The sequence below is a fragment of the Budorcas taxicolor genome, chromosome 8 (assembly GCF_023091745.1).
Source record: "Budorcas taxicolor isolate Tak-1 chromosome 8, Takin1.1, whole genome shotgun sequence".
NCBI lineage: Eukaryota > Metazoa > Chordata > Mammalia > Artiodactyla > Bovidae > Budorcas > Budorcas taxicolor.
In genome coordinates, this window is record NC_068917.1 from 36,923,894 (window position 1) to 36,935,360 (window position 11,467).

Consider the following 11,467-nt stretch of genomic DNA (forward strand, 5'->3'; position numbering starts at 1 on the left):
TCTAGTCTTTCCCATTCTGTTGCTTTCCTCTATTTCTTTGCATTGATTGCTGAAGAAGGCTTTCTTATCTCTTCTTCCCATTCTTTGGAACTCTGCATTCAGATGCTTATATCATTCCTTTTCTCCTTTGCTTTTCACTTCTCTTCTATTCTCAGCTATTAGTAAGGCCTCTCCAGACAGCCATTTTGCTTTTTTGCATTTCTTTTCCATGGGAATGGTCTTGATCCCTGTCTCCTGCACAATGTCAGGAACCTCCGTCCATAGTTAATCAGGCACTCCTCTATCTATCAGATCTAGGCCCTTAAATTTATTTCTCACTTCCACTGTATAATCATAGGGATTTGATTTAGATCATACCTGAATGGTCTAGCGGTTTTCCCTACTTTCTTCAATTTGAGTCTGAATTTGGTAATAAGGAGTTCATGATCTGAGCCACAGTCAGCTCCTGGTCTTGTTTTTGTTGACTCTATAGAGCTTCTTCATCTTTGGCTGCAAAGAATATAATCAATCTGATTTCGGTGTGGACAATCTGGTGATGTCCATGTGTAGAGTCTTCTCTTGTGTTGCTGGAAGAGGGTGTTTGCTATGACCAGTGCATTTTCTTGGCAAAACTCTATTAGTCTTTGCCCTGCTTCCTTCTGCATTCCAAGGCCAAATTTCCCTGTTACTCCAGGCATTTCTTGACTTCCTACTTTTGCATTCCAGTCGCCTATAATGAAAAGGACATCTTTTGGGGGGGTTAGTTCTACAAGGTCTTGTAGGTCTTCATAGAACCATTCAACTTCAGCTTCTTCAGTGTTACTGGTAGGGGCATAGATTTGGATAACTGTGATATTGAATGGTTTCCCTTGGAGACTAACAGAGATCATTCTGTTGTTTTTGAGACTGCATCCAAGTACTGCATTTCGGACTCTTTTGTTGACCATGATGGCTACTCCATTTCTTCTGAGGGATTCCTGCCCACAGTAGTAGATATAATGGTCATCTGAGTTAAAGTCACCCATTGCAGTCCATTTTAGTTTGCTGATTCCTAGAATGTCGACGTTCACCCTTGCCATCTCTTGTTTGACCACTTCCAATTTGTCTTGATTCATGGACCTGCCATTCCAGGTTCCTATGCAATATTGCTGTTTACAGCATCAGACCTTGCTTGCATCACCAGTCACATCCACAGCTGGGTATTGTTTTTGCTTTGGCTCCATCCCTTCATTCTTTCTGGAGTTATTTCTCCACTGATCTCCAGTAGCATATTGGGCACCTACTGAGCTGGCGAGTTCTTCTTTCAGTATCCTATCATTTTGCCTTTTCATACTGTTCATGGGGTTCTCAAGGCAAGAATACTGAAGTGGTTTGCCATTCCCCTCTCCAGTGGACCACATTCTTTCAGACCTCTCCACCATGACCCACCCATCTTGGGTTGCCCCGCTGGCCTGGCTTGGTTTCATTGAGTTAGACAAGGCTGTGGTCCTAGTGTGATTAGATTGACTAGTTTTCTGTGAGTATGGTTTCAGTGTGTCTGCCCTCTGATGCCCTCTTGCAACACCTGCCATCTTCCTTGGTTTTCTCTTACCTTGGGCATAGGGTATCTCTTCACGGCTGCTCCAGCAAGGCGCAGCTGCTGCTCCATATCACATTCATGGTCTGAAAATATTTTCTCCTATTCAGTAAGTTTTCTTTTTATTCTATTTATTGCTTCCTTTTTGATATAAAAGTTTTTTAGTTTGATGTAGCCTCACTTGCCCTTTTTTGTTGTTGTCTGTGCTTTTGGTAGCCAAGAAATCATTGCCAAACTAAATGCACAAAATTAATTGCGTGAAGTTGAATTTGAGTTAAATCTTGTTAGTTTTCATATAGATTTGACATGCTAATTAGAATAATCAAAAATAAAAGGCTAACAGTTTTTCTTACTAATAATTAACAAAAAAAAAATACTCATGTTAAATGATATTATTAGGCCATAGAACACATTGCATAGAAGACCAAGTTAATATCAGCCATGCTGCTGCTAAGTCACTTCAGTCATGTCCGACTCTGTGTGACCCCACAGACGGCAGCCCACCAGGCTCCCCCGTCCCTGGGATTCTTCAGGCAAGAACACTGGAGTGGGTTGCCATTTCCTTCTACAATGCATGAAAGTGAAAAGTGAAAGGGAATTTGCTCAGTCGCGTCTGACTCTACGCGACCCCATGGACTGCAGGCTCCTCCGTCCATGGGATTTTCCAGGCAAGAGTACTGGAGTGGGATGTCATCGCCTTCTCCAAATATCAGCCATAACCCTATATAAATACATCTTACTCATATCCTTTCAACTTTGTGTTTATCTTAATCACCCAGAAAAACAAAACAAAAACACAAATATTGAATATCAGCAGTGTTTGGTTGTCATTACTTTCCCTCATCAAGCCATATCAGCTTCCAAGTGCAGGCAGCAATTAGACAACAATAGTTCTGTCCAAGAAAGTACATAGTTACAATGAAGGTGTTCAGTGTGTGCTGTTCCCAGATTCAACATAAACAAAAGCTTGTAGAGAGCTGCCTATAGGACAGTTACCAGCACCATCCAACGAATGCCCAAGCACTTACTGTGAACCAGGGAGTGTGCTAATAAGTAAAAGTTTTACTTCTTTTAATAAAACAACATTCATTTTAATACAACATTAAATTCATTCAATTCAACATTCATTTTAATACAACATTATAATCCACATCTTACAGGTGTGGATAGCTAGTCTCATAGGTATTGAGTAATGTATTCAAAATCATGCAACTTATAATTGGCAGAGCCAGAGACAGAAACACAGAGATCACAGCTTAAAATGCCATGCGTATGTTACGTATACCCTGTCATGCACACCTCTGTAGAAGATGTTAGCTCTGAATGGTTTGATGAACCAGATGGGAAAAGATAGGTTTCACTGGAAATGTCAGGTGTGTAACAAATTCATAAACACTTGAAGGTGAATGGTAATATAGTGAACATTTTCAGTATTCTATGTGGAAGTTGGCTAGAAATCTGTTTCCTGTAGTGCTTAAAAGTAGATCTAAATTCAATTGACATTTTCATAAGCCCTCTTGTAGAGTTATGTTTTACGTATATATTCTTTCTCTGCAAGAACTATCTGGCCTAATTAAGAGCACAGGTCATTCTTTTCCCTTTGCTTTCTACCACATAACTCCTTGATTTACACTCTTGCTACAGGAGGTTATAGAAATTAGTTCATGCCATGCTCTACATATAGAATGTGAGAGAGAAAATGAATGTCAAGTACTTATGCTTTGCAGGCTTCCAAATCATGTCGGAATTCAAAGTACAATGATGTAGGCAACATTCATATATACAGAACCTATTATCATGCTTTTGATCAAAATCTGATTGAAAAGAGAAGTACTGATCCTGAGCTTTATGATCTAGGGTACTAGAAAATGTAGTCTTGAATATCCTAATTGATTTTTTTTTAAAGAATGTACTGTATTTTTTATTTTACCAGCACCTGCACATCACATAATGACTCTTGTTTTCATAATTGAATTTGCTATTGTTTTGTTTCTTTATACAATTAAGCACAGAAGGTGGATAAGTATTAATGACATATATTTTGAAGTAGCTTTATATATTTCATGGAATAAATAGTATGAGAGACAGGTTGTTAGTACCAAACACATGTAATGATTTGTGATTCAACTGAAATTTCCAAAGTTTATTTCATCAACTCTTCTAAAATGTGCTGCTGCTGCTGCTGCTGCTAAGTCACTTCAGTCGTGTCTGTCTCTGTGTGACCCCAGAGACGGCAGCCCACCAGGCTCCCCCATCCCTGGGATTCTCCAGGCAAGAACACTGGAGTGGGTTGCCATCTCCTCCTCCAATGCAGGAAAGTGAAAAGTGAAAGTGAAGTCGCTCAGTCATGTCCTACTCTTAGTGACCCCATGGACTGCAGCCTACCAGGCTCCTCCATCCATGGGATTTTCCAGGCAAGAGTATTGGAGTGGGTTGCCATAATATATGTTAACTTTAATCAATTTCCATTGTTGCGAAATTTGAAAGGGTGAAAATAATAATACCTAATTGTTGTAGTTGTTATTCAGTCACTAAGTCATGTTGCAACCCCATGTACTGCAGTACACCAGGCTTCTCTGTGCTTCACTATCTCCCAGAGTCGCTCAAACTCACGTCCATTGAGTCAGTTCAGTTGAGTTCAGTTTAGTCGCTCAGTCGTGTCTGACCTTTTGCGACCCCATGTACTGCAGCACACCAGGCCTCCCTATCCATCACCAACTCCCAGTTTCCTCAAACTCATGTCCATTGAGTCAGTGATGCCATCCAATCATCTCATCCTCTGTTGTCACCTTCTCCTGCCTTCGATCTTCCCAGCATCCAGCTCTTTTGTAATGACAGCTCTTTCCACTAGATGGCCAAATAGTGGAGCTTCAGCTTCAATATCAGTCCAACATCAATTAATATTCAGGACTGATTTCCTTTAGGATTGGCTGGTTTGATCTCCTTGCTGTCCAAGGGACTCTCAAGAGTCTTCTCCAACACCACAGTTCAAAAGTATCAATTCTTTGGTGCACAACTTTCTTTATACCCCAACTCTCACATCCATACATGACTACTGGAAAAACTATAGCTTTGATTGGAACTTTGTTGGCAAAGTAATGTCTCTGCTTTTTAATAAGCTGTCTAGATTGGTCATAGCTTTTCTTCCAAGGAGGAAATGTCTTTTAATTTCATGGCTGCAATCACCATCTGTTGTGATTTTGGAGCCCCCCAAAATAAAGTCTGTCACTGTTTCCACTGTTTCCCCATCTATTTGCCATGAAGTGATGGGACCAGATGCCATGATCTTAGTTTTCTGAATGTTGAGTTTTAAGCCAACTTTTTCACTCTCCTCTTTCACTTTCATCAACAGGTTCATTAGTTCTTCTTCACTTTGTGCCATAAGGGTGATGTCATCTGCATATCTCAGGCTATTGACATTTCTCCTGGCAATCTTGATTCCAGCTTTTTCTTCCTCCAGCCCAGTGTTTCTCATGATGTAGTCTGCATATAAGTTAAATAAGCAGGGTGACAATATATAGCCTTGATGTACTCCTTAACTGATTTAGAACCAGTCTTTTGTTCCATGTCCAGTTCTAAGTGTTGCTTCTTGACCTGCATACATATTTCTCAAGAGGCAGATCAGGTGGTCTGGTATTCCCATCTCTTTAAGAATTTTCCACAGTTTGTTTTGATCCACACAGTCAAAGGCTTTGGCATAGTCAATAATGATCAACTGAGTCAGTAATCCCATCCAACCACCTCATTCTCTTTTACCTCCTTCTTCTCTTGCCCTCAGTCTTTCCTAGAATCAGGGGTTTTTCCAGTAAGTCAGCTTTTCATATCAGGTGATCAATGTATTGGAGCTTCAACTTCAGCCACAGTCCTTCTAATGAATATTCAGTGTTGATTTCCTTTAGGATTGACTACTTTGATCTCCTTGCAGTCCAAGGAACTCTCCTGAGTCTTCTCCAGCACTGCAGTGTGAAAGCATCAATTCTTCAGTGCTAAGCCTTTTTTATGGTCCTATTCCTATATCCATATATGACTACTGGAAACACCATAGCTTTGACTATCTTGTTTAACTTATGTTAAAGAATGCATACATGTATATTAATGATAAAAGCACACTGTTATCGAAGCCCTGCTTCTTCCTGACTCCTATAGTATCTGCTTTTCCAAAGATACCTCAAATTACTACTCAACTATTTAGGGGACTGTTCTGACAATGCAATGATTAACCCCTACCCATTGCTCTATCACTACTGTAAAAATGCATACCAACTCACATGAGATAGATAAGCTTTTGGTATCATAGTAAAAAAAAAAAAAAAAGATTGTGATTGTCTCAGACACATCAAGTACCATTCTGCATTAATATAGTTTAAAAGCTTCTAATATATTCTTAGGAAAATGTCTAGAACCTAAAATGATAATGGACTAAATTGCCTTGAAATTGCTGCTTAAAAATCCTTCACTTTCTTTACATGTCAGTATTTTGGTGTTTTGATGAACACTACAACTTTGGTCAGCTAGTTTGTTCACGTTTTCACAAAATTTGTTTGTTGTTGGCTTATACTTCCCTCAAGCAGCAAATGTACCTGTTGTTACAAACTTATCATGAAAATTTGCACCTAATATCTAATTAATTTGAATAAAATTTTAGGCAGCACTCTTTTCAATATTTTTCATAGGCAAGGCTATTAAACATTTTAATATCTGTTCTTGATCCATTCATTACTTAGGCAAAATAATCACCCAATTTGATTTATAGGGATTTGCTTTCAGAAAAGGAACTTCACCCAAGACATCGGTTTTCAAACACATTTCCAATTCTTATTTAGTAGAAAGAACTGAAGACCCCATACTTTATCAGCAATAAATTACTCTCCTGTTAAACTTGCTGCTAAACAAGGAGCTATCGTCCTATTAAAATGCAATTAAACATGGATCACATTAGATAGATATAATTAGAACAATTGTAGAGGGTAAATGGCTCCAAGCACTGTAGCTTGCAGAACTGTAGATCAGTGTTATAAGGAAAAATAATAGATAATATGCTGGGGATTTGTTTCTGCAATGATACTGTCTTTAATGTGGCAATTTATTGCCCCTTAGCTAATTTTAGTAGTTTCTTATTGGGAAAGGATATTGTGTCTGCTTCCATGGGGTAAATCAAACAATGCAGTAATAAAATTGCAGATATTGCAAAATACTCTAAAACTCTAACATTTAAAAGTAGTTTAAAATCATTTCTTCGGGGTTTAAATGTCCTCATTGTATCATGTACAACTTAGATGTGGATCTCTCACTGCCTTCATCACAAGTATGGAGTCAAAAGGAATTACTAACATACGTATTGTAATAAGTAGGTAGATGTGCAGTCATTGTTTTCCTTATACTCTCATCTATTCTCCCATTGTGGCTGATGACAATATCTTTGCTGAATCCTTCACAGTTGTTCTTAGCAATAATTTGTACATTTTGGTCTCTTGTATTTTCTAAATCAAAATGTAAAAGAATATTTTTAGATTTTGCATGTGGCTATAAACAAAAGCTCTTTTTTTTACACTAAGATTAAAAAGAAATTTTCCAAGCAGAGCCATTACCAGTGCACAATATATTTTTGTAAAGGATGGCTAGTACTATAAATGTAACCATGTAGAACGTAAGTAGACTGTTAAACTATCAGTTTACTTGCACTGACTTGGTAATGTTAAACCTGAATATTCACATAATGAATATACTATGAGACACTAGGGACAGATCAAGAAGAATGATACTTGACCATTTTTATATGTCCCTTCTCGCTTGTTATATACAAGCTTATTTTTACCTTTTGTGTTTTATAATACCAAAATATTCAATCTTTCTTAAACTTTCTTATAATTGTGGTTTCTACTTCAACACTATGAACAATTAAATCTTGGCACAGTTAATACCTCCTAGCTTGTGTATCTATTTATTGACACATCAGATGGGAAACTAAATTGACCTGAAGAAGTTGGGAACTTGAGAGTCTGGAATCTATTCATAGGACTTGTGTTTTATCATTGTTCCTCTCTTTCTGTTTAAATGTTGTTTTTCTATTTCTCCACAGTTGGGCTTTGTTTCTCTTACTGAATAGATAATCATCGAAGCAGAAAAGAACAGCTCTCAAGTTATTTCCATACAGCTAGCCAAAGGAAAGGAAATTTTCCTATCAATTCCTTATGATAGTATAGCTCCTGGGAAAGGACTTGATAGGCTCTACTTGGCTTGGCTATATAGTATTGATGACCATAATTGTCTTGAACCTTGTCCAATGCCCACTCATAATCAAAAGTGAGGATTCCATTGCACTGGGTTGTGGACAGGGATATATAGGCAAGGCAGAAGTGAGCAGTATCTATGTCAAGTGGATTCCAGGAAGCTGCTGCAAGGTAATCTTGAGACTTTCCTGCCTTTAGAAACCCTCTGGACCTTATCAAGTTCATAGACACTTAACAGGCTCCTTGCAAACCAATGGCCCTTAGTTAAAGAGGGGAGGTAGAAAGAAAGAAGTGAACCAGTTTTCCTGGGATTTCTATCTTTCTCAGTTCTATTTTTTCCCCTGCTTTTCTGCAGAGTACTTTTTGCCATACTGTTGTCATCTAATTATCCCTGTATTCTCCAGCCTTCTGTATTCTATAGTAAAATCTTTTCAACAATGTTAATAAGTGAAAGATAATCAGTCATTAAAGTCACTCAGTCATGTCCGACTCTTTGCGACTCCTCGAATTGCAGCACTCCAGTCCTCCTTGTCCATCACCAACTTCCAGAGTTCACTCAAATTCATGTCTATTGAGTTGGTGATGCCATCCAGCCATCTTATCCTCTGTCGTCCCCTTCTCCTCCTGTCCCCAAATTGCTCCCAGCTTCAGGACTTTTTCAAATGAGTCAACTCTTTGCATGAGTTGGCCAAAGTACTGGAGTTTCAGCTTCAGCATCATTCCTTCCAAAGAACACCCAGGACTGATCTCCTTTAGAATGGACTGGTTGGATCTCCTTGCAGTCCAAGGGACTCTCAAGAGTCTTCTCAAACACCACAGTTCAAAAGCATCAATTCTTCGATGCTCAGCTTTCTTTATAGTCCAACTCTCACATCCATACATGACTACTGGAAAAAACATAACCTTGACTAGACGAACCTTTGTTGGCAAAGTAATGTCTCTGCTTTTTCAATATGCTATCTAGGTTTGTCATAACTTTCCTTCCAAGGAGTAAGCATGTTTTAATTTCATGGCTGCAATCATCATCTGCAGTGATTTTGGAGCCCCCCAAAATTAAGTGAGCCACTATTTCCACTGTTTCCCCATCTATTTCCCATGAAATGATGGGACAAGAAGCCATAATCTTAGTTTTCTGAATATTGAGTTTTAAGCCAACTTTTTCACTCTCTTCTTTCACTTTCATCGAGAGGCTTTTTAGTTCCTTTTCACTTTCTACCATAAGAGTGCTGTCATCTGCATATCTGAGGTTATTGATATTTCTCCAAGCAATCTTGATTCCAGCTTGTGTTTCTTCCAGCCCAGCGTTTCTCTTGATGTACTCTGCATATAAGTTAAATAAGCAGGGCGACAATATACAGCCTTGACGTACTCCTTTCCTATTTGGAACCAGTCTGTTGTTTCATGTCCAGTTCTAACTGTTGCTTCCTGACCTGCATACAGGTTTCTCAAGAGGCATGTCAGGTGGTCTGGTATTCCCATCTGTTTGAGAATTTTCCACAGTTTATTGTGATCCACATAGTCAAAGGCTTTGGCATAGTCAATAAAGCAGAAACAGATGTTTTTCTGGAACTCTTTTGCTTTTTTGATGATCCAGCAGATGTTGGCAATTTGATCTCTGGTTCCTCTGTACTAGAAGGTAAAAACATGAATTTGCTATTTTGCCTATGCTCTCATTTTCTATTAGTTTACCTCTAGCCAGGATAATATAAAGTTGGAACAGAGATAGGAACAGCAGTTTGGGACAAGGTATATGAAATATTTGAGCAGTGGAAGGGACCTATGTACAATTTTTATTTGCTTTCTTAATCTTCTGGTCTATAAACCTTAAGTAAATATTAGCAATAGAGTAGAGGTGGTTAAAGGGGAATACAGCAGTCAATGTAATGGGAAGTAATATATATATAACATATATGAGAGGCATCTATATAATGCATAGCTAGTGGATTCATTTTCAATTTTATATTCTCATACTCTGATAAATGGAGAAGACAATGGCACCCTACTCCAGTACTCTTGCCTAGAAAATCCCATGGACAGAGTAGCCTAGTAGGCTGCAGTCTGTGGGGCCGCTCCAAGTTGGACACGACTGAGCAAATTCACTTTCACTTTTCACTTTCATGCATTGATAAGGAAATGGCAACCCACTCCAGTGTTCTTGCCTGGAGAATCCCAGGGACGGGGCAGCCTGGTGGGCTGCCTTCCATAGAGTCGCACAGAGTTGGACAAAACTGAAGCAACTTAGCAGCAGCAGCGACATTCTGATAAAATCAGTATATCCATAAGACAGAAGAGATTTACAAAAAATTAACATTTGACTGCATTCCTATCTTTGATTCTTGCTTTTGATAGTTTTGTAATTGTAATCAGTTTGAAACACATCTTAAAAATTGCTCTGCGTTTTATCTCATCTGCTATTTTGTGACACCATTTAAACCTTAAATAAATCCTAAACATATTAATGTTAAATAGTCAATGGAAGTGCAGATATTAATGACTATATAGAATTCATCACCTTATCATAATATATTGTAACTTGTTTTATTTCATTACCTGTTTTTCTTCATTGCTTTCCTTTAGCTTATACTCCTACTACTTTACATAGAGCTATAATTACTGTGTGTATTTTCTATGTTCCATTTCTGATTTTTTATTGGTTATATTGCTAAAAATTGATTGAAAGAATAAGGGGTTAATGGCATAGCAATGTTTTTAAGACTTCTATCTTATATTTGCAATATGATGCTAAGAAAAAAATTATAGGTTAAATTATCTCCTTGCTTCAAGTTGTGAAAAACCTCTTTGACTGCCATAAGGTATAGTTTTACAAAAATATTGCTTTTTTTTTTTTTTCTAGAAATTCTATATGGAAAAAAATTGCAACCTTTATGAAGAAAAGTTTTCAAATTAAAATTTTCATTGTCTTACTACTTTAACATTAGTATATGTAAAAAATAAATTTGAAAATTCCATTGTGTAGTGAGTTTTGTTTAGTAATACGAGAGAGAATATGATAATGAAAAGAACACCAGATCAGAAGTACTCCTTTTCAGTCAAATATCTACCATTCTTACAAATTCTCAATCAGCATTTAGAATGATATATTTATTATTCCCTCTCTCTCTTTAGCAGTTTGATTGATATTCATCTTTTTGTTCATCAGTATGAAACTGCCAGATATTTATAGATATTGACCATTCTGATTGGTCAGTACACACATTTATATTTTGGTCTTCTAACTACAAAGTGAGCTTTTAAAAATTTAAACATGATAAATATTTCACTGCTAAAAATTGTCTAATGGCTTCCCATATCTCTCAGAATAAATTCTTGACACATTCCCATAGCATTTAAAACCTTCATTATTCACCTGCAGCAAGCTAAACATGCTCCAAATTCAAAGCCTCTTGCTCTAATTTTTTTGGTTGCCACATTGCTCTTCTCTCATATGTTCACATAGCTTAATACATTACTTAATACTAATACATGTCGTTGCTCAAGTGGCACTTTTTCAAAAGGTTTTTGTACCCATCTTATCTTTATCTACCCTCATATCATACTCTGTTCTTTCCAGATTCTTTTTCCTTCACTTTCTTTACCAACACTTAATGCTACATGTTTATTTACGCATTTGGCTTTTGTTTGTCTTTCCTTTTAAAATGCAAGCTCCATTAGGACTCACACT